Source organism: Canis lupus, chromosome 16 (assembly GCF_003254725.2).
Source record: "Canis lupus dingo isolate Sandy chromosome 16, ASM325472v2, whole genome shotgun sequence".
Taxonomy (NCBI): Eukaryota; Metazoa; Chordata; class Mammalia; order Carnivora; family Canidae; genus Canis; species Canis lupus.
Window position 1 is genome coordinate 54,280,716 of NC_064258.1, and position 23,809 is coordinate 54,304,524.

General features: G+C 43.9%; 1 long non-coding RNA gene across 1 annotated transcript; it reads right to left on the reverse strand.

The window, feature by feature from the left end:
* Positions 1 to 15,428: 15,428 nt before the first annotated feature.
* LOC112651144 (uncharacterized) lies at positions 15,429 to 22,545 on the reverse strand. Its single transcript, XR_007402632.1, has 5 exons — positions 22,239 to 22,545; positions 21,803 to 21,876; positions 19,215 to 20,594; positions 16,666 to 17,590; positions 15,429 to 16,191 (listed from the first exon to the last, which is right to left on the reverse strand). It is a non-coding gene; the product is annotated as an uncharacterized LOC112651144 (long non-coding RNA).
* Positions 22,546 to 23,809: the final 1,264 nt, after the last annotated feature.

Consider the following 23,809-nt stretch of genomic DNA (forward strand, 5'->3'; position numbering starts at 1 on the left):
TTAGCGCTGCCTTCAGCCCAGGGTGTGGTACTGGAGACCTGGGATCCAGTTCCACGTCAGGCTCCCTGCATGGAGCCTGCTTCTCCCTCTGCCTGTGTCTCTGCCTCTTTCTCTCTATCTCTCTGTGTATCTCTCATGAATAAGTTTTAAAAAATTAAGAGTTTGGAGGTGGTGCAATTATTGTTGTTAACATCTAGGACAGAACCATGAAACAGAGTTGCAGTGACAAAGGTGGCATGGAGAGAAAGATCGTTCCAATTGAGGTGGCCAAGGTACCAAGAAGCTAGGATGAATAAAACATACTGATGTGGAAGATGTTGAGAATGTTGGCAGGAGAAGATCATGGAGAAAAAGAGTGAATCCGATCCTAAACATACAAAATATTCTAAAGTTATAAGAGATTTATAAAGCTTTTTCTAAAAACATCTTGTTTTAAAAAGATGTACAAAGTTAGAAAAGGCAATGTCAGAGATGTTTCTACTTCTGGCTGTGATGGAGCAACATATCCCAGACTAGCCTCCTGCCACAAGAAATGTTAAGACCAGACCACATGGATGAGGCCCATGTTTTCAGTCATGGGATGAGAAGCATGCAAGACTGCAATTTATGAGAGAAGGGGAATCCATGAGGTAAGCCCCCACAATCGCCCCTGCTCTCTGCCTGGGAATACTCTCCAAACCATAATACAGAGACTCAAGAACAAGAAGAGTATAGTGGTCCCACAGATGGGGTTGTGGGGCCTCGAAGCCACTGGGATTTGTGACACAGAAGGACTCTGGAAATCAGTTGATGGGAGAGGGGTTCTGTGCAAGTCTTTGAGCAATGGCTGGGCTACATGTACACAAAGCAAGACTCTGCATGACTTGACACTGGTAGTGACACTTTATTGCTGAATATGGAACAGAGATACCAGAGGTTGAGCAGAGCTTGGGATGTTGCAGTTCTGGCCAGAGTAGAGAGACCTTGCTAATACCACAGGCATTCAGCTTAAGAAACCCACAAAATCCATGATTCTTGGGGGCATGATCCACACTCAAGAATATGACCTACTCTAGATCTGTTGTAACAAAGCCTAAAACCAAACATCCACAAGATCCACAGGGGAGACATAGACTGGGTAAGGCCAAGGCAGTGGTGAGCAAGGTGTTACACACATCAGCCTTAAAAAAGTATAAAACCAAGCCTTCAAAAAATTTAAGATGATCAGTCAGTAACTGAACTGCCTCATTGAACAAAAATCAACACTCTAATGATAAATAGCAAAACTACAACATATCATCTGAAATACTCAGTGTACAATCAAAAACTGCCAGAAAGGAAAAATGGAAATATGACTTACAGCCAGGAAACCTAGCAAACAATAAAAGCCAATTCTGAGATGGTCCAGATGTATTTATCAGACAGACATCAAAGCAGCTTTTATAAATACATTCAAAGACATAAAGTGAAATATGGTTTTAATGAATTAATAGGTAATCTTGGGAGAGAGATGGAAACTACGTGTGTGTGCATGTGTGTGCATGTTGTGTGTATGTGTATAAATAAGCTAAATTGAAATTCTAGAACTAAAGAAGTACAATAACTGAAATGAAAAATTTTCTGAATGGCTTTATAAAAGACTGGAGATGACAGAAATTAAGGTCAGTGAACGGGAAGATATATAAATAAAATGTATCAAATCTGAAAGACAAAAAAAAATGAAGAAAAATGAACATAGCCTCATTGACCCATGGGACAATATCAAACTGTCTAACACATGTGCATGTGAAATCCCAGATGGAGAGGAAAAGAGAATGAAGAAGAAAAATCATCTGAAGAAATAGTAGTCAAAATATTTTTTGATTTATGAATCCGAGAAGTTCAGTAACACCCGAGCAGGATAAATACAAAGACAATCACATCTATGCACACTACTGTCAAGTAGCTATAAACAAAAGGTAAATAAAAATCTCAAAACTACTCAAGGGTGGGGTTGGGAGCTGAGATACGTTGCAAACAGGGAAACAATCTAAAGTATGGCCCACTTCTCATCAAAAGCAATGGTGGTCAAAAGACACTGGCACAACATCCTTACCATGTCAAAACCTCAGAACTGCCAGCCCCAAAGTCTGGGTCAAGCAATTCGACCCTCAAAGCCAGGGTGAAAAATAAAGCATACAGAGATAAATGGAGTTGAGCAAATTTGTTACCAGCCATACTTCATGACACAATATGCTAAAAGATGTTTTTCAGGCTGAGGAAAGCTGATCCATTGCCAAAGGAAGCTGGGAACTATTTGCAAGAAAAAGGAATGAGAATTACAAGAAATCACAAATCAGTAAGTAAATGTCGACTGTTCTTTCCCTTCTCAATCTCTCTATAGGACAAGTCTGTTTACAACACAAGGTGGCATCTGAAGGGCAGGAAGACAGAGGATGATAAAGATTGATGACATTAACGTCAAAGGATCTGTGGTGTGAAAGAGGATGGATGAAGACAACCAGCAGTCCGCAAGAGGGGGCAAAAAAAAAAGAGTACCTCTCTTTGTTTTTCCAATAAAAGGTTTTTATTGGTAGAGGCAGGCACTTCCATGAATGTTATAAAAAACATTACTATATCACAAAGCACCAAGCAACTATGGTAAAATCCCCAACTTAGAACTGGTAGAGGCTACGCACATATACAATTCAACCAGGAACTTGTGTAATATTTAAATAACAGACTCCAACTAAATATTTTTAAATGATATAGAATCAGACAAAGTGGACATGAAAAGAATACACTTTTGAGGTAGTATTACATAACATACTATGGGAATTATTTCTTCCTTAGATTGGGAAAGAATTTCACTTAAATACTAGCCATAGAGCCCTTTCGAGGGCCTGTTTTCCCTAAAATTTCCAATTTCTTTCATGGCTATCCTTTTACTCACATTTTTTGTCTTGAGCCAATGTTTATAATTTTTATTTTTGCTCTAAAATTGCCTGTTGAATCAAGATTCTCAAAAGTGTTATATCCAACTTTATGTCACCTTATTTTAAAATTTGTTTTATTTTTGGTCCTTTCTTTTCCACTTCTTTATTAGATAGCCCTTATTTACTTTTTGAAGAATTTGTCATTTACATCTTGATCTTGAATTGACTTATGATTTATATTTTGAAAAGGCTTCCCAATTTTTATTTATATATATTTTAAATGTTTTCTTTCTCTTGCTTTCCTTAGATTTATTGTTTTTTCTTTGTAATGTTTTATTTGGATGTTTAGTTCACTTATTTTTGTACTTTTTAATTTACTATTGAAAACACTTTAGGTGATGAATTTCTTAACAGGTTTATTATGGTGGTAATTCATCCATTTTCTTTTTTTTAATTTATTATTATTATTTTTTTTTGGAGTTCAATTTGTCCATTTTCTTATGTAGTACTGAAATCTCTGTCTGCTGCAAAGATGGGTGCATAGAAGGATGGAAAACATGAAAATGTTTTCAGTGGTTATTTCTTTGCAGATGGGACTATGATGTATTTTATCCTCAATTCACTGAATGCAAGATCTACATGGTCAAAGATATCATCTCATTTACAGCTATAATGCCAGTAGGATTTTGATGAATATTTGTTGGTAAGTGAATCAATATAAACAGCAAAAGCATAAGATAAGATGTCTTCAGAGAGGTATTAGAGAAAATGGAAACCTTGAACTGAGTCTTGAAAAAATTCACCAACAGTTAGATGGGAGAAGAAATGAATGAGAAAGGCACAAGAAGTAAAGAGAGCAATATTCCATTCAAGAGGAGATCACAACGTGCAAAGGCCAGAGACACCTTGGTGCTTATGCCTGCAGGTCCATTTGTACAGCTGACACGCTGACGGGGAGAGCTGGGGAAGATGAGTCATCCCCAGTAGGTAAGTCCTCATCCTGAAAGGAGTTATATGACACTAATTATTTGAGATTTTAGGGAATAAGCAATAAAAATATAATAAGGGGATAAAAGGAGCTGTGTGGCATGATATTTATTCCAATAAATGCTCTCTTAGAGGTGTAGTGTATACAGTGACACCAAGTTGGGAGTGAAACCAACCCATGCACATATTCCAGCCCTTACACCTTGCCTTCTTGAGTAAGTCACTAAACTTTTAGTAACTAGATTCTTCATCTGAATACTGTGGATAATGTTTCTTGAGAAGAACAGTGAACTCAAAGAGCTTAGCACAATACCAGGCATATAGTATCTCTGTTTTTATTGGCATGAGACCTGGTGTCAAGAAAGGCTCAAGTGCTCTGGGTTGGTCCAGCAAGTTTCCCCCAACCTGCAACTATGTGTGGGTTGATTCTATACACAGCCTCTTCCCGATGGTGACAGCACTCCTCCACCTGATGTCTCATTTCTTCCTTTTTCTTATTCCTGAATCTCAAGTCCCTTCCCAACCAAGGTTAAGAACTATGCTCTCATCAAAAGCCCCAGTTCAGGTCTTCCTTGCATTACCTCTACCTGACCCACCTCGACTTTTTAGCCATTTCCACGCTACTCTCCTTTATTATGCTGACCTAGAAGGAAAATAGTCTCATTTTTAAGCTTTTGTTCACTAAAGGACAATTCTTTCTCCAGTTGACTTTTCTGAACCTTAACCTTCCCCTGTTGACTCTACTTTCACTTGCAAACTCTCTCGGAGACAAGTTGCAAATATACCCCCCTCCAAAGTCTCAGCTCTTTTCCCTACACTGTGTGCCATTTTTAGACTCATGTCTCAGCACATAGGGTCAATAAACCTCCACTGGAGATGTAACAGGTTTCTTGTGGGTGAGGACTCCTGATTTATGGTTTCCCTTTCCTATGATCCCTCTTGGTGATTTCCACACCCATGGAATGAACCACAGAAACGCTAGCATCGTGCATTCCTGACATCTTCTCTATCAGCTCCCATCACATCCGTGCCCTCACATATCATGTGGCAAGCCTTGTCATCTTTGGCAGCATCTCCAACTACAATTCTGACATTACACCTTTTAAAGATAACCTCCCCTTCCTAATTCTTGCTCCCATCAAATCTAATCTTGAACATCAGCTCCTGGAGGCTTTTTGTTCTCTCAAGGGATCCATCTCTAGTCTTCATCCTTTATTCAATCTAGAAACCATAGCCCATTATTTCAAATCTACATGCAAATAACTTTTGAATGAGCCATAGTCTTCTGACACGATCATATGAATCTTCATATTATTTATCGGAATGACCTATCTTTCTTCTTCATTTGGCAAACATCACCTGTCTTTTAATTATGACCAATTCAAGAAAAGTATTATTTGCCTCTAAGTATAGGATTTTTGAATGCTTACTTCTAACTAAATATTGACAAGGGTGTCTAAGATGTCAGGAGGAAGGGTTAAAATCAATTGATGTTGCCTTTTTACTTGTTTTTTTATGTAACTGTTTGAGACTTTTTTAAGAGTAATGTAATATATTTGACTGTAAATATAATCTGGCATCCTCCATTCTTTTACTGAAGAAAGAGTTGATCAGAGTAATCAGAGAACTAAAATCAGAGGTATTTTTAAGGCATGATAAGAAACCTACCCCCATGGGTTGGTGAATGTTGGGTGAATTAATTTGGGATATTAAATAAAACAACTCTAAGTGGACTCCATTTTAAAGCAAAAATGTCAGCTTATTGGATATGTCCTTAGGTGAATGAACTAGGACAATGAATCTTAATCTTGGCATATTTGTAGGTTATATTTTATATTATTCATCTAAATTTATGGCATCATTTTTGGGGAGAGAGGAGTGGTAGGGATCAATCACACTAGAAATTAAAATAAAGGATTTCAGTTTCCCCTTTTGGTTGGGGGTACTGTAAATTGGATCATTCATACAGAGTATTAGGTCATATAAGCAAACCTAATTTAAAGATTACAGAAAACTAATAAGGCTCTGTTTTTGGTAAGTGCACAAAAACACTGAAACAAATTCTGCTAAAAGGATTTGATAAATTAATTAAAGCCGATTTGAGGATTACAAAACCTCAAGACTGCTGAATTTCACAAAGACCTTAAAACAAAATATAATCTAACCTTTAAAGCCTTACCAGTAACAGTTTTCAGCATGGTTGTGATTAAAACATCATTTTTTCTTCTTCAATTAAACCATCAAAATTAAGAAGTGACTCCCTGTAAGTCATGCATTGCCTTTTATGTATGCTTAATGTAATCTGCATTTGATCTTTGGATTTTACATAATGTTACAACATCCAGAGGTGAAGATTCAGCTAGCTTAATCTGGCTCTGTGGAAATAATGTGAAATTAGGTCTTGAGTCATGACTAATCAATTTGCCTTTCAAAGGGACAAACAAACAACAGTGGTGGCAGAGGAGCGGGCATCTTTCTTGGTGACAAAATGGCCATCAGCCAAGTTCATTAGCCTCCCTGTCTCCACTTCATCATATATAAAATTATATCTAGATGACAAATTGTTTGGTTGTTTAATGAGTTACTATAAAGTGTTAAGATCCTACCTGGCATATAGAAAGTACTTTATAAAGGTTAGCTCAAAGAAATGAGACAGGCACAAGGAAAATTAGATCACAAACACGAGATTTTAACTTCATTGTTAGACACAATTGCTCTCCAGTAAGACAGTCGTGTGTTCACATTGATTTTGTCATTTACAAGCTGTACGACCTTGAACATGACATTTACTCTTTCCAGGCCTCCTTTTTCTCATGGAACTTGGAGCATAACAAATTCTCAATAAATAATAGTAACAGGAGTAGAGGTATCATTAACCCAACGTATCAGAAAGAAGCCATCAACATGAGCAACTGCATTTAATTTAACAGCCACTGAAAATTCCTAAAGCTCTGAACCAGTTAAGTCTTCCTTTGGTTCTAATTAAGTCCCATACCCATAGGACTTAGTCAACTGCTCCTGACAACGAGACCCTGCAAAAGTGGTCCTGCTGAAAGAGTAAGAGGATGTGATTACTGAGGGGATTATTGAGAACTTATCTCATATTGAGAACAACCAGATTGGCTTCATAGCTATGGCACTGACAGGAAGAAACAAGTCTGTCTAGTGGAAACTGTAAAGTCTGATACAGCCCAGATGTTAGGACGGTCGCAGTAGGGCCTTTGTCGTCTCTGCTCTGAACATGAAGTACAAAAATGCACTACAACTGTTTATTCACGGCACTACAATAATTAGTCAATAAAATTACTTCTGCCAAAGAATAATGGACTTCGTAAGGAAGTTCAATGCAAGTTTTTAACAGGGCAAGTCAGCCAAAATTGATAAAACAAATTCTCCACCCCACTACCGCCATAGCCACACATGTAAATGCATAGTGTGCACATGTACTGCAGTTACTTATTTTAATATTTGACTGACATAAATTTGGACTTTCAATTGGATCCCTTTCAGAGGGAAATCCAACATGTAGAAATTTTTTTAAAACCATTCTATGATATGCCAAGGTGTCTGAACTACAGTATTCTAAAAACCAAAACACGGACTTGAAAAGTAGTATCACTACACCAAGCCTGCCAAAATGTCCATGTTGTGATACAAACCCTTAGGAAAACAGTTGGAACAGCCCTACACCATTACACTAATCCACTGAATCCACTCATAATTGTTAAATAAACAACTTAGCTTTACATTAGATATGGGAGATGGGGCAAGTAATAGATACTGTGAAAGAGTGGGAAATTATTTTTCAGGATTATTGCCACAAGAAAGAGTCCAAGCTAAGGAGAAAATAGAGTATGAAAAAGACCCATTTGAATTATAAAAATTGTGTAATGACATGAGATGGTTATTTAACTTACAGCCTTTCAGATTTATGTCTTGTTTTCCCTCCACAAGACTTAGCACACTAACTGGCGCTCACGGTACCCTCGGAAATATTTGAGGAAGAGGTGCTATCAACAATTACATTCTCATGTACATAGAACAAGTCCACTAGAAGAATTATATGGAATTTATTTTAATATATTTTAATATAGGGGGACCCCTGGGTGGCTCAGTGTTTGAGCGTCTGCCTTTGGCTCAGGGCGTGCTCCTGGAATCCCGGGATCAAGTCCCACATCAGGCTCCCTGCATGGAGCCTGTTTCTCCCTCTGCCTCTCTCTGTGTCTCTCATGAATAAATAAATAAAATCTTTATATGCATATATATATATATATAAATATAGGAAAAGATAAAAATCCAAACACACATAGACAGGCGAGTGCATCCCTAGGATACATCTGAATTTGGGGGGCTTCAATAAAAAGAAGCCATGCATCTAGGAGGTCATCCTCAGGCAGCAAAAATGTGGCATGACATACTTTCTTTATAGCCACGGATTCAGAGGACATGTAGCCTCCATGTCCAGCTGACTTCTTTTTGCTTTCTTGCCAGTGGAAAGTTGACTTCTCGACTGCAGCCACTACCTTCAACTTTTAAAATTAAATGGGTCCCCTACGCATGAGTTGTAGGTCATTAAAGTTATCTCCCATTGATAATGACAGATGATCTTCTCAGTCCGGAAGTCACCTGATGATATCATTTCCCTGTTTAAAATTTGTCACCCTAGTCCCCCTCCGTCTCTTACACCATAAAGACCAAATTTCTTAGTCTGGTAAAAATGGCCCAGTTCATTCAGTTCAGATCCTGTTGTACTTCCTAACACCCATTGGGTCCTGTCCACCTTTCATTACCATCTGCTCCTTCTGGCCCTTTGCATGTGGTGTCCGTTCTGTCTGAAACTGCTTGGTCTACCCTCGAAGTTCCACTCACCCATTACTTCTGCCGTCAAGTCTTTCCCGGGTCCCCTTTGCCTAAGTGTAGACAATGACAATGACTCTCATATGGCATACTGAGCTCTTACTACGTGTCGGGAAATGCACTTTTCCTTTGAAGGAAGAATCGAGTCGTTATGAACATCAGAGGCTAGAAGCAAACCACGTGGGTGGCCCTCCTGGCTCCCTCATCGCTGGCTGTGCAGTCCCCGGGCCTCAGGTTCTTCGTCTGTTCAACACACCTAGGAACAGTACCTACCTCCTAAGGCTGTCGTGATGCCGTGCTTAGTCCCACCACAAGGCAAATGGCAACATAGTAAGGACCGTCGGTGGTGGCCTAGAGGTGATCGGGGTCATCTGTTGATTGGATGGCGAAGGTGTGGGCCAGAGCTCAGAAATGCATGTGGGCTGAAGTAGCCACACCTGTGCAGGTGAGGCCGCTCATGGTGGGGGGACAGGGCTGAGCACGGGAGGAGGACAAGTCACAAGCCAGAGGCCAGCTCCAGCACCTGCCATCCCGTTCCATACCAGAACCTGGAGCGGTCCTAGAGGTTCAAACTCAAAGCTGCACGTCCAAGTCATAGCTCAGGTAACTTTGTTAAGATGGGAGGATACAACATATTGGATTTGACTTCCCATGAGCTTGGTTTATAATTTCTAGATGCTTAGCCACTGTGTTGACCTACTAGGATACTTTTACCCCACACTTACCCCACACCCTGCTAACATTAGGGGAAGACAAATAATACAGATGTAAAGAGCAATAGATAGATAAATCGATCAATCAATCATCAGCCACAGCTAAACCTACAGTCATTTCTCCTTCTTTCTTAAAAGAATGAAGGCGCTTAGTGAGGAGAGAGAAAGCAGTGACACAGTAACAGGAGCATGTCTGGGGAGGCCTGCACCTGCTCGGCGGTGGGTTTTACCCACATAGACAGGCAGCTTTGCCCATCCGTCTCTGTAATCCCTTCAAGATGATTAACACGAGGAAGATCATTTCTAAAAACTCTACTTTTTCATATGACAGCTACCCTAGTCGTTAGAGAATAAATGTCTCCAGGGCTATTCTCCTCCCTAACGAGACGCATATGCGGAAAGGGGAGAAGCTTAGCCACGGAGAGAGGAGCTCTACTAGTCAAGGAAAAGGTTTCCCGAGAGAAAACCTGTTTTCTTCGCTTTGTGGCCCAGGGAGATCCGGGCTCCACCGTCCCTAGAAACGCCTATTAGCTGGGTGGCAGTTTCAGAGATCTGCGGGTGGCCTGAGGGTGCAGCTTCATTTCCACCCCAAGGAGGAAATGACCAGTGTAGACGCCGGCAACATTGTTCTAAAGCTTGGCAGCCTCTCTTATCAGAAGCTCGCAAGCTCAAAAGGACAGTGGGAGGTCTCCAAGGCCCACCTCTGTTCAGCACAGCCAACGCCCTCTCAGTCTGGTTTGGGTTACAAGGATGCACATCACAAATTATAATAAATCTGAGGGGCACTTTGGCTCTTTAAACAAAAAAAAAAAAAAAAAGGGAAAAGGAACTGTGGAGCCTGGTAGGGAAGGAAACCGCCAGTGAATCCAATCTGCACAGAAATCAAGTTCACACGGCCATAATTCAAGGAAACGGGGCGGTGTGTAATGACGTGGCCGCTCATTTTGCTTTTTAAAATCTGAACTTTCTTCTTGGCTACTGTAATATTTTTAAAAACAGCTGGGATTTTTCCCCCCTCTCATCTCCCACTACAAGCACTGTGGCTAAACATGGGAATCTGTAAAACCCAGACTCACATCATGACTCACTACTATTGTTTCCTTAACTTTTCTCACCATCTCATCCTGCATCATTTCCCTTTTCCCAAGAAGAAAAAAAATCAGTAGGGAGAAAAATCAGTGTTTTAAGACATATACTGAGCACAGATGGAGAAATAACAGTAGGATAAATTCACTAGGTTTGCAGTGACTTCCCACGGGCACGCATTTTGAAATTCATGCACAATTCGTGTTCAAGTGCAAAAGTATATTATTCACGTGATGAAATAATTAGTAAATTTCCATAACGTTTCCCCCTCTACTAGAGCTAGGAAAAGAGGTGGATAGATTTTTTTTTATTTCTACTTCTACTGAATATGCATCTTGGGGTCTTCTTTGTATATCTGCTATGATGATAATGTTTTAATGTATTTTTTTTTTTAAGATTTCATTTATTTATTCATGAGAGACAGAGGGAAGCAGAGATACAGGCGGAGGGAGAAGCTCACGCCCTGAGCTGAAGGCAGATGCTCAACCATTGAGCCCCCCCAGGCGACCCTGTTTTAATGTACTTTAAATAACAATGGCAAGGAGAGCATTGATATATTAAAAGAAATATGTTCAGAACTTCTGGAAGAGATCGGAAGGCCCATATAACCTTTTTATTTGACACGACAAAGTATGACAGCTATGATTTTTGGGACTGATGACCAAACAAACAGCAATGCTACGTCAACCTTTTAAATAGTGATGCCAATACCTTCATGGCAACTTCTAAGAGAAATTCAGGGGCAGAGATGATATAGCACTTCAAACCATAGGATGGAAAAGAGGGGGAGAAAGTGTCATACTCTAGTCATCAGATGGAAATCTCTCATGGAAGGACCACAGCAGGATGGGATGTGACACCTGGAGGTGACGGGACCACAGCAGGATGGGGGACGTGAGGCCCACAGGTGACAGGACCCCAGCAGGATGGGGGACATGAGGCCCACAGGTGACAGGACCCCAGCAGGAGGGAGGTGATGCCCACAGGTGACAGGACCACAGCAGGATGGGGGATATGATGCCCACAGGTGACAGGACCCCAGCAGGAGGGAGGTGATGCCCACAGGTGACAGGACCACAGCAGGACTGGGGACGGGATGCCCACAGGTGACAGGACCCCAGCAGGAGGGAGGTGATGCCCACAGGTGACAGGACCACAGCAGGACTGGAGACGGGATGCCCACAGGTGACAGGACCCTAGCAGGATGGGGGATATGATGCCCACAGGTGACAGGACCCCAGCAGGAGGGAGGTGATGCCCACAGGTGACAGGACCACAGCAGGACTGGGGACGGGATGCCCACAGGTGACAGGACCCCAGCAGGATGGGGGATATGATGCTCACAGGTGACAGGACCCCAGCAGGAGGGAGGTGACCCCACAGGTGACAGGACCACAGCAGGAGGGAGGTGACCCCACAGGTGACCCTGGGGAGAGGGCTGAGGCTGTGTAGGGCCTGCCCAGCCCGCACGTCAGTGGTCAGGGCAGCTCCGTGGGACCCCGAGCCCGAGCCCGGGCGCAGCTGCCACCTCGGGCCGCCGGGACACCCGAGAACACGGGGGCAGGACCGGGTCACAGATCGAGACCCGCACGGGGGGGGGGGGGGGGGGGGAGCCCGCGGGAACCTGCTCTCCCTCGGCCTCGCCCCCGGCCTCGCTCACATAACCAGATAAAATCATATAAGCAAATAACTCAACAAACCCCTGGGGAGGGGCGCCCGGGGGGCTCCGCGGTGGCCCCGGGATCGAGTCCCGCATCGGCCCGCAGGGAGCCTGCGTCTCCCTCGGCCTGTGTCTCTGCCTCTCGCTGTGTCTCTGTGTCTCTCCTGAATAAATAAATGAGTCTTAGGAAAAAAAACATCTAAGGGAACATTGCAAACTGTCACACAGTATTCATACGTTAGCGGCCGTGATAGAAAACGAAGCGAATAGAGACAGAAGACTCGGGAGCGACCGCCGCCACCGAAAGCCCGGGGCGTGGGCGGGCGGAGCCCAGGGAGGAGGAGGGGGGAGGAGGGAGGGAGGGAGGGGGGAAGGGGAGGGAGGAGGGGGAGCGAGGGAGGAGGGGGAGGGAGGAGGGAAGGAGGGAGGGAGGAGGGGGAGGGAGCACGGCCGCCGGCGGAGCTGCAGCTGAGGCGGCTCCAAGCCTGATGGAGGGGCTGGGGGGGGGCGCTGCACGGCAGGTCCAGAGCGACGGGCAGGTGCCCTTTGGAGGGGCCCCCGCGGTGGTCCAGGGACGCTACAGCCCGCGGAGCCTCGGGGGCCCAAGCTGGGCGTCGCCGCAGGATGCATGCGGCAGCAGGGACCCAGGGCCGAGCAATAACGCAGGGAAACCAGCCACCTGGCCGGCAGGGGTGCGATGGGTTATTTAATAATAACAATAAAACTCTTTAGGCGGGTGGGGAGCGTGGGTCGAGGCGGCTCATAGCCCCAGGAGGGGGAGATGTCAGCCCGGCCTAGGACGGTGGTGAGGGGTCCCGCTTGGGGCCCCAGGCCTCCGTCCCCTCCTGCGAGCCTGGCTGGCCCCTGGGGAGGCGGCCCTCCCACAGCAGGCGGGCATCCAGTCAGTGCACTGCAGTCTTGCAGGGGAGTTGCCCTCAAGGACTCTGCTCCCCCCGCCCCTGCTTTTCTCTTATGCCTCTTTGCCCAAGGCCTTTAAGGGAGGTGGTCCTCTGGCACCTCCAGCGGGTGAGGGGGTGCTGGGAGATACTTCTCCTCCCGCCATGGCCCAGAAAATGGCAGGAATCTTTACTTCAGGGCTTCCTTGGTAAAGAGACCACTCCCCGACCCGGGTGTGAAGGTCATGTCATCCCCACCCCCACCCCAGAGCTGCTGGGGGGACCCCTGCTTCTCTACCTCGGAAAGGGATTCGAGGCTGCCTGGTACTTTCATTCTGCTTGTTGCATTAATTGACTGTTCCAACACCTGGCAGCTCGGCGCTTGACAGGTGGCAGGGGGAATTAAAAAAAAAAAAAAAAAAAAAAAAAGGTTGGACCTAGAAGAGACCCTCGTTCTGATTGCCGTTCTTGTTTTAGGCAAACTTCCTGCGTTCTAGTCACCAGAAATGTAAACTGTGTTTGCAAAACATTTCGAGAAGGCTTATTAAAATACGAACATCAGCTTTCAATTCTTTCAGCAAGGATCCTAGCAGTATTTCCGACGAAGTATCAATTTCAAATACACACGCAGTGTGCTGAGCACCCTTACGGGTGGCTCGTGTGAACGAAATTTTCACATCGCTGGCCCCTGTGGTGTGAATCGAAAAACCAAGAGATCTCTGAATTATTGCATTTCAGGGACGTTCCTGAAAAATAATAAACTAGGGGGACCTGACGTCTCGTACAACTATGACAGTGGTGGGATGACGCCTGACATCTATTTAAAAGTAGGAATGGGGGGAAATGGGGAGACGGGGATTTATTTACCTCCGTTGTGCCTTCTCTGGCATTGAAGACGCAGGTGCATGCAAAGTCAGTGTGCGTGAACACCGGGGCACTGCTGTGGCTCTTGGGAGGAATATTGGTGCAATCGCCAGAGAAGCTCATCCATCAGTCTCTCCAAGGCTAGGAGCTCATTAGAACAACCTCCTCCCAGGAGCACCCAGCTCTCCCTCCTCTGCTCCCCCTGCACTCTCATCCTGCCGCTGGTCCATCATCACCACGTCTGTCCGTCTGTCCATCCACAGTCTTGCCTTGCTCTTGCTCTGTTAGGGGCTGCTCACGGTCCCACATGGTGTGGGAGCAAAGGAGGGACGACAGTGGCGTTCTTGTAATTCCGCTGTGTGCATTGGGAGAGTCACATTCACGTCCCACTGGAGACCTTGAGGAAAAGGTCTTTTCTGTTACGTTGTGAAACTCTTTGGACACAAGATTTTCCAAACATGAGAGCAGCATATTTGCCTACTCAGACTTTTAAACTGTACTACTGTTCATAAAGCGGTTGAAACAGTTGTTTGGTATCAGACTTGGTTTCTTTTTTCCTCATCTGATTAGTTGGGCATCTTTTTTTTTTTTCCATTGATGATGAGTTTGATATGCCTACCTTCAAACTGGCTTTTTGGGGGCACCTGGGGTGGGTCAGAGGTTGAGCGTCTGCCTTCTGCTCAGGTCATGATCCTGAGGCCCTGGCATCGAGTCTCACATCGGGCTCCCTACAAGGAGTCTGCTTCTCCTTCTGCCTGTGTCCCTGTCTCTCTCTCTGTGTGTCTCTCATGAATAAATAAATAAAATCTTTAAAAAAAAATTTTTAAGAACCTGGCTTTTTGTATTTAAAAGCTGTATAAATTCGAATTGCAGCTGAAGAATCCTCAAGAAGGAGAATAAAGAGAAATTGGGTGATTTTCATTTTCCTGGCTGCAAAGGGCCTGTAGACAGTGAGGATCTGTGTGAGGGCCAGAAGCAGGTTGCACTATGATCCCCTGGGACGCTCAGTGCCCCCCATAAGGAAGAGCCACCAGATACGAGCAAAAACGCATGTACTGAAACACAGCCTCAGTCCAACTGCTTCCATGAACCAGTTTGTAGCACAAGAGTCAACCATAAGCTTGCAGAGAGATGATCAGTTTCCCACAATAAATTCAGGATTTGCTGAGAAAGACAGACTGGCCCTAATCCCTATTAAAGGGAGAAAGTGAATTTAAAACACAAGGTCTGAGAAACATCTGAGGATACAGGAACTTTTGCGTGTAAACTATTTTCTGTTAAGGTGGCAATCCCTCACTTTCAGAAATGGGAGAAAACTTACCTTGTATAAATTAAGCTTGTTTTACTCTGATTTTACAGAATCTGCCCTTGGCTAACCAGCTCTATGCCAGCACCAATGGCTGCATATAATGAGTGTTTGCTACTGTTGTGGGGATGATTTAGAAAGTGCATTGTTAGACACACATCTGCACAAACACACACCACGAACTATGACTTTTTTAATTCTAAACTATAGAATGAAACCACAACCTCACATTGACGTCAAGGCACAATTTGCCTTCTCTCATGAACGTACAAATTATTTTAGCACACATTTGAATCCCCTGGCTGCCCTTCCCTGTTTTCTCATTTATTGCCCAGCTATACATTTTGGAAACCGAGATGGAGATTTTTTTTTTTAATTAAGTGAGAAAATAAAAATTCATCATTGCTTGAGTACAAAATGCCTCCAGTTCCTGGTAGGCTAATGGGGAGGATTATTGTTGTTACAGTTCAACAAACATGCCACTTTGACATAACTAAAGGTGATTTCTCTTCAGCTGGTCCCGGGCAGGTGATGCCAAGCAAAACCAAACCAAAGAGAATGGCTGACATCTGCTGGATTATGAGAGAAATGAAAAGAAGAAGAAATTCAAGTATATAAATGCTCACAGTTACCCAGTCTGGAATCCGTCCATGTCTACAATCTGTAACCTAACAAGGTTGGTATGAATCCTCAGGAATAAGAGGGTAATGCAGCGTTTGGGGAGGGAGACGCCTTGTGCTTCTGAGATGCCACACGATGGGAGGTCCAATCAGGTGCCTCCGATCCAGAGCAGTCACGGGATCTCCAAAAACACCAGGTTTTGTGGCCTGCAACTTCCTGTAAATCACTGTTGATTTCTCTTACCCATGGGTTCCCATCAGCGTGACTCTGTCCAGTGTGTGCAATCAATCGAATGAGCTTTGCAATTCTAGGACCAAGAAATTAATCAAAAGCAATCATTAGAATGGTCACAACACAACTTCGCTCCCCACTGGGCAGATCCCTGACCTCAGACTTTGTTCATCCACTGCTTAGATTGGACTTTTAAACTGACTTTCCACTTTAAAAACCATTTCTTAATGAAGTCAAGGGGTGGCTGTTGAAAGGCTACCTTGTTATTTCACTTCGGCTGCACTACAGTTCCAAGAAGCAGGTATCTGAAACTTTTTTTTTTTAAGATTTTATTTTATTTATCCATGAGAAACACAGAGAGAGAGGCAGAGACACAGGCAGAGGGTGAAGCAGGCTCCACGCAGGGAGTCTGATGAGGGACTCGATCCCAGGTCCCTGGGATCACACCCTGAGCCAAAGGCAGATACTCGACCACTGAGCCACCCGGGTGCCCCTAGGTATCTGAATTTAACTTCTTTTACAGAGAAGCAGAGTCAGAGAGGTACGGTACCTTGTCCGTGGCTACACAGGTGTGAGTGAAGGAGCTGCAGTAACTCTTCAGTGCTTCCCGTCGGCGGCCTCTTTCACTGTACACAGTGACTCTGGGGCCATGGCACATTTGTACCTCCAGCCCAGGACCATTCCATGCCACTTTTCAATTGTGCGACTCTTATTAAATAGGAATTGTCTTTCATGAATAAATAAAATCTTTAAAAAAAAAAAAAAAAAGGAATTGCCCACAAACACTGACTAGCGACTCTGATTCCTTACTCATAATCTGGTTCTGCATTTGGACACTGTCTATAAGCAAGCATTTTGCAAAGAGCTGCAGACCAGTGGGATTGTACAAACAAGAGGTCAGGAGAGCCCATCTTTCCTTCCTCTCCCGAGTACCCTTTAAAATGTGCTCCGGGGGCACCTGGGTGGCTCAGGTCGTGATCCTGGGGTCCTGAGATTGAGTCCCACATCGGGCTCCCCACAGGGAGGCTGCTTCTCCCTCCGCCTGTGTCTCTGCCTTGCTCTCCGAGTCTCTCATGAATAAATAAATAAAATCTAAAATGTGCTCTGCATCCTCAGTTGCTTTGCTTGTACAGTGATTGAGATGGATTAGGTCGTTCCTAAGATTTCTTGCAGCTGTGTACTCACAGCAAAGAAAAACAGGCGAAGTTGCCAGGTTCCTTATTATTCTGGAATCACACACTCAGAGAATCAGTAGATATCAAATTCCCCATTCAGTAATTGAATGAGATGCTATTTATTGTTCAGAATTTTTGTCATAATGTCTTTTGACATTTGAAGTGAAACGAAGTACTCAGAGGTAGTCTATTTTTACATATAAATAAAGCCACTCAAGAGGTTTGTTTTCCCGCCTGGTAAAAAATTTTGAAAAAATGGAGCCCCTAGTCTTTCAGTGGTTTGAAAAGATGTATTTCACCCTGAAAGGAAAATAGCTGTGATCAGAACTTACAACACATGTAAAGATGAACAAAAATTGTGTTTTACGACAAAAAGATCATTTCTATAAATTGCAACAAAAATATCACATAAAATAGACCCATCATATCAGCTCTTAGAAAGTAATCAGTGTTTTCAAATTTCCAGGGGCTAAAAATTGTGATTATTTCACCTCCAAAATGGGTAACAGTGGTCTGGACATCGTTTTGATATTAATGTAGAAGAAAAAAGTAACACAATGTAAATGTCGTCTATAATTAGTCAAATTCCTGCTTTGAAATATACAGCAGGTTGAATCTTGAACTCAAATAGTACCATCTAGTGGAAATGAACCAAAAATGCTAGTTTTCTTTTGCTCTTCCTCCCAGTGCCTCGCAATACCTAATCCAGTGGTCAAGGATTGGAGGGAATGTCCATGCAATCCGTGGATCTGGGGGGACCAAAGATGTTATTTGCTTAAGAATAACTTAAACTCATTTACAAAATATACTGAACAAACTGAATGTTATGAAAACATAAATGTCTGTGAGCTTATTCTTAACACCCAATCATCACACAAGATAATAATAAATGTTCTCACAAAGGATTAAATTTTATGTGTGTCTGAATACAAACATATATTATGTATACATATGTATATTTGTGTGTGTGTAATATATACATTCATTATTCGATATATTTATTCATATATATTCATTCATTCATTTGCAATTGTTCGTAGGGTTTCTCTTATTCTCTATTTCTGCCGCTGTACGTTCATCCACGGCAGTCTTGAACAAACCCCGGTGCTTGGTTTAATCTTCCGTGCACCGACAGATCACTGAACCCAGCATTACAGTCGCCTTCCTCTTTCTTGCTATTGCTACCACGTTGCTTTCTGAATCACCCAGGTCCCCTGGCTCCCACTGCCCTCACTTCCCTATGCTTACATCCCTGCTACTGTATTCAAAAAAAGTCCCTCTTGGGGACGCCTGGGTGGCTCACTGGTTGAGCATCTGCCTTTGGCCCAGAGCCTGATCCTGGAGACCCGGGATCGAGTCCCACATCGGGCTCCCCGCACGGAGCCTGCTTCTCCCTCTGCCTGTGTCTCTGCCTCTCTCTCTCTGTGTCTCTCATGAATAAATAAAATCTTTAAAAAAAAAAAAAGTCTCCTCTTACACAATGTAGTTCTCCAATTCACTTCCAAGCTCATCTGGGAAGTGCTAAGACCAAATTTGTGAAGATAAATAACCAGCTTCTTGATAAAAATGGCACCAGAAAGAGCAGCCGCTACAGGAACAAAGAAAAATGTTCACTATCCCTGAGAGCAACCACGGCCAAGGTTAGAGAGAATATGGATCTAGGGGAGTTTCAGACCTGAAAGGTATACTAATAAATAACTTTGTACTGTTCTCCAGGTATAGATTTCAAATAATTCTCCTATTCTGATAAGACTCAGAGCCCTTTCCACTCTGTTGGATGATAAGTAAAAAATAAAATACGTATTGTTATTCAGCAACTGAAACTTGGGAATAATTTGTATTTCAGCATAACGCAGACAACGCTGATGGAAACAAAGAGTTAGTTAAATGTAAAATAAATAAGGCAACTCGTAAATCCACTTACCCGGGGAAACAGAAGTACATCTTAATGTGCTGAAAGCAACTTAGATCGTGGAATCGCTACCTTTCCTGGGGAGACTGTCTGTTGAGTGTGCCCGTGGTTTTTCTGACACATTGATTGAACAAAGGTCCCAGAGTCAACGGATATCTGACCCCTCTGACCTCGCATTCCTGCCTTGCTTCATCATGTATCTGCGACCATATTTCTGCTTGATAATTAAGACAAATATTCTCAAAGGAGTACCCTCCTCCCAGCATGTGTGTCCAGTGGTGGGGGATCTCAAAAGGGCCAGGTTGCTCTTTCAACCTTCTGTTGAGTAGAGTCACCTTTGTTTCTTTGGGTGGGTGTGAGGGGTGCTTATCGGGACTGGAGGACATGCGTCCCCTGGGAACAAAAGACCTTTAGGGCGGCACAGCCTAAGTCTCGAGAACAGAGATGCGAAGGACAAGAAGGGCCAGTGGCTCATTGGTGTAAATGTGTCAGATCACTCCCAGCTTCCTCTTCATTCCTAGATCCCGACTACGGCCGTGAGAAGCAGCACTGAGCGCTGGTTCTGAGTATACGTTGCATCCTACCAGGAAGTACCACCAACTCGCAAATGGTATATGCCAGGTGGCTCTACGAATTAGTCTTCAGAAAGCCATTCCCCTCTTATAAATGACCAGCTGTTCTGGATAGACATACTTTATTCCACAAGAATCGGCCTTACTTCTTATGCCCTGGAGTAATTCCCTCATTCAGAAATAGTGTCATAAATGATACGAAGGCTGTGAACTATGCATTCAGAAAATTCACAGCTGGTGCCAACATGCAAACCTGTATTCAAAATAAGTTTCCATTCCAGTCATGGCAAATCCCTGCTTTCTTTACAGTAGAAGTGATCCACTATAACCAAGCGACCCGTGGGTGATGGGCTTGCCTCCGTCCTCCTTGAGCATGATGCCACACTGGGGACCGTGCTTGGGTCAACGCTACTGGCGCTCTGAGTAATACACGGTGGTAGTAGCCGCCTCTCGTTTGGCAAGCACAAGGGATCTTTGAGGTTGAACCCCTGCAAAACCAGCATCCTTGCTAACGTGGCCACTTTGTCCTGAACCCATTGAACAAGAACAGGAGAAGGTGAAGACAGACAGAACGAGCATCTATAGGACAAGTCATCCTTCACACTTGCTCACGTCTTCACTGAGAGCCCTTCGGCGAGCATGTTCTTGAGTCACTGATGTTTCCACATCCTCTGCACATTCCTGGGTGTCCTTCCCCATGGCCTTCCCCAAGCTTACTTGTCATCTGTTTTCCAATTTTACTTCTTCCACATGCTGATTAGCCAACCAAACCGTAAGCAGGTCCCCCAGGATTGGTGTAGATCCATACCTCTTGCATTTTCTGTCCAAGGAGAGGGGATCAGGAGACACACTACTTAAACATCAGGTCACTGAGATGTCCTCCTCCCTGAAGGCCATCTCCAAGTACTATGATACTACAAGCCTATCCCTCCTGACTAATGCCACAATGTCACGTAACGCCATCTATGAACGAAGTTCAATTTTTTTTCCCACGGATAACTCAATATTAGGTCACAGACATGGATTGAGGAAGGGATGAATGGCAATGAGTTTATTAGTTCATTCAGGGCTTTTCTGATCCCATATAATCCCTTCAGTTTAATGTTGGAGAACCGTAATGATTTGAAAAGTTAGAGGATCACAAAAAAAAACTTATTTTATGATGTGCCTCGCAAATCTCAGAGTTGCCTAGTATTTCAAAACCCGATGGTAAGCCAAGAATTATTCTCAAAAGAATATTTACTCTCTGAAGAGAGAGTAGTTTTGCTCCAAAACCCGGGGGGGGGGTGGCATTCACCCCGATTCACCTACCAGAGCCCACCACGGGCTCCAGACAGTACTCCAACCGGAGGCGGACCCTACAGCATCACTGCATCCAGCAGGATGTTGGCAGAACTGCTTGCACAGCAAACTGAGCAAACTGAAGGATCTTCTTTTATTCCTGGGCCACATTCAAGGCTTTCAACCTTTGACTTATTGGTCTATTGAGTATTTAGATGGGAGCAGCACCTAAATATGGTGTATGCTGCCTCCTAAACCAAACGTGTCCAAGAAGAAAGGTTGCTTTCACAGCGGTAGTGGGTCCAAGGGGCTGCCACTTGCCTTTCACCTTAAAGGCAGAGGTATCATCATGACCCAGACTTCTGAATCCCGGGACACCTCACCATAGTGGCAGGTCCCAGAAATCGGTGGGGAGAAAGCTGGCCCCCTCTGATATGCATGTGTATGAAGAGGCTATCTGGCTCACACAATTCTAGCAACATAATGTCACCAAAGTACTAACTCAGTATTATCCATTTCGTAAGATAGTGGGAGAGCAGACTCCCTGCTGACCAAATTATAGCAGAGGGGAGACAAAAAACACTGATGCCCTGAGGCAAGAGAGTAAAACTCACTGTAGTGTAAAAACAAACTTCTGGCATTCTCTGCTTATTGGGAAAAAGAGAAAGAGGGAAAAAATGCATTTCCCAGATCAATGGCTCCATAGAAGTTGCCAAGGGCTGCATTTCTGCTCCAGCAAAGAGATACCTGCATGTCTTTTATTTCCCATCACGTTGAACCAGGTACTCGCAGAGGCTCTCCTGTGGCAGTACAGCTGCATCCTAGATAAAGTGAAACAAATGCAAGTTTAATGCATTCCTAGCCCGTAAGAAAATATAAGATAGCTCCAGGGGCGCCTGAGTGGCTCAGTCGGTTGAGCGTCTGCCTTCGGCTCAGGTCATGATCCCAGGGTCCTGGGATCGAGCCCCGTGTTGGGTTCCCTGCTCAGTGGGGAGCCTGTTTCTCTCTCTCCCTCTGTTCCCCCTCTCCCCCCACCTCGTGCTTGCTTTCTCTCAAATAAATAAATAAAATCTTTAAGGAATAAAAAACAAAGTTGGAATCTAGAGGCTGAGCCCTGGGCCCCCAGAAAGGGGAAGGGAGAAAACCTGGAACTCCTGCGTTAAGCCACAAGCCTTGAACACACCTTAGAAGGCCCCGGGTCAGAACAGCAAGCACAGTCCAGGCAGACGGAAATACTAATCCCAGCTGGGGGGGGAGGGTCACCAACTGAGGTGTTCAGTGTCTTTACAGAGTAAGTCCAACCAGAAACTGAAAACAAAACAAAAGGAAGCAGACCACCAACATACAAGGAAGGAAATACCATGAGTGAGGGTCAACGGAAAAACAAATTAGTCTCCAGATATTACTTTTCAGACTCAAAAAATGTAAAATAACAATGTACAGAATATTTATAAATAAGAGATGGAATTAAATAAATGAACAAGGACCAAGAGAGTTTTAAAAGGGTCCTGGAAGGAGTACCTGGGAGGTTCACTTAAAGAAATCGGACAGGACTCTTGATTTCAGCTCAGGTCGTGATCTCCGGGTCCTGGGATCGAGCCCCGCATCCGGCTCTGTGCTCAACGTGGAGCCTGCTTCTCCCTTTCTCTCTCCCTCTGTGCTCTCCCTCTCTCTCTCACTCTCTCCAATAAATAAATGAATAAATATCTTTTAAAAAAGATAAAATGATTAGACCAGCAGATATAGTCTCAGAAGCTAAAAGACAAGGCGGAAGGTAGAGAAATACTTAGCTTAGGGTGTTAGGGTCACTTCCAGAAAACACCACAGACTGGATGTCTTACAAATACAGAGGATTTATTTCTCAGAGTTCTGGAGGCTGGAAGTCTGAGATCGGGGCCCCCTTGCAGGTAGCAACCTCACGTGGCAGTGGGGTCACGGGGGCACCCATCTCATTCACAGGACTCTGGCCTCGTGACCTACTCACCTGCAGGCCCCACCGAACACCGTCACCTGGGGGCTGGGATTCCAACGTAAGAATTCAGCCTATGGCAAATAATCTTTACCGTGTTGGGAGAAAATAACAGTCAGCCTGGAACCAATCACCCTGCAGCACTTTTCAACCACACAGAAAAAAACAACGTATTTTTTTGATGAATAAAAACTAAGAGCGAGCGTTGCCAACATCAGCCCTTTATCAAAAAGAACGTTGAACAGACCGACTTCAGAATGATGGGAAAGGCACGAAGTGATGGTCAGTGGAGAAATTGGTAACTATGTCAGTAAATCCGAACAAAGCTGTTTGTAGTGATGACGTCAGAGTGATATCACATTTATGTTATTAAATTCAAAAGAAATAGGATGGACAGCGGTTGCATGTAGGCCCCAAGCAGGTGAATGTGGCTAGTGTTCATGGGCCCGCACACACCTGCCAGCTCTACCAGAGGCCGGGAATGCAGCAATGGACGGAGACAAACCTCCCGGTGCTCACCGAGCTCACATTTCTTTAGACTTTACATGCCTCAGTGTTCATTTAAGTATCATGAAAAAAAAAAAAAAGTATCATGAAGAATTTGTTACATGCGCTTGGTAACATTTCACGGTTTCCGTGACTTTTTAAAAATCAATGAATTAAAAATTAAATAAAATGAGCACCGGGTGTGGTACACTAAATGTTTTAACTAAAAATCAAATACAACTAAAGGGCTCAATCGTTTGAAAATAAAACGAGGGCAGCCCAGGTGGCTCAGTGGTTGA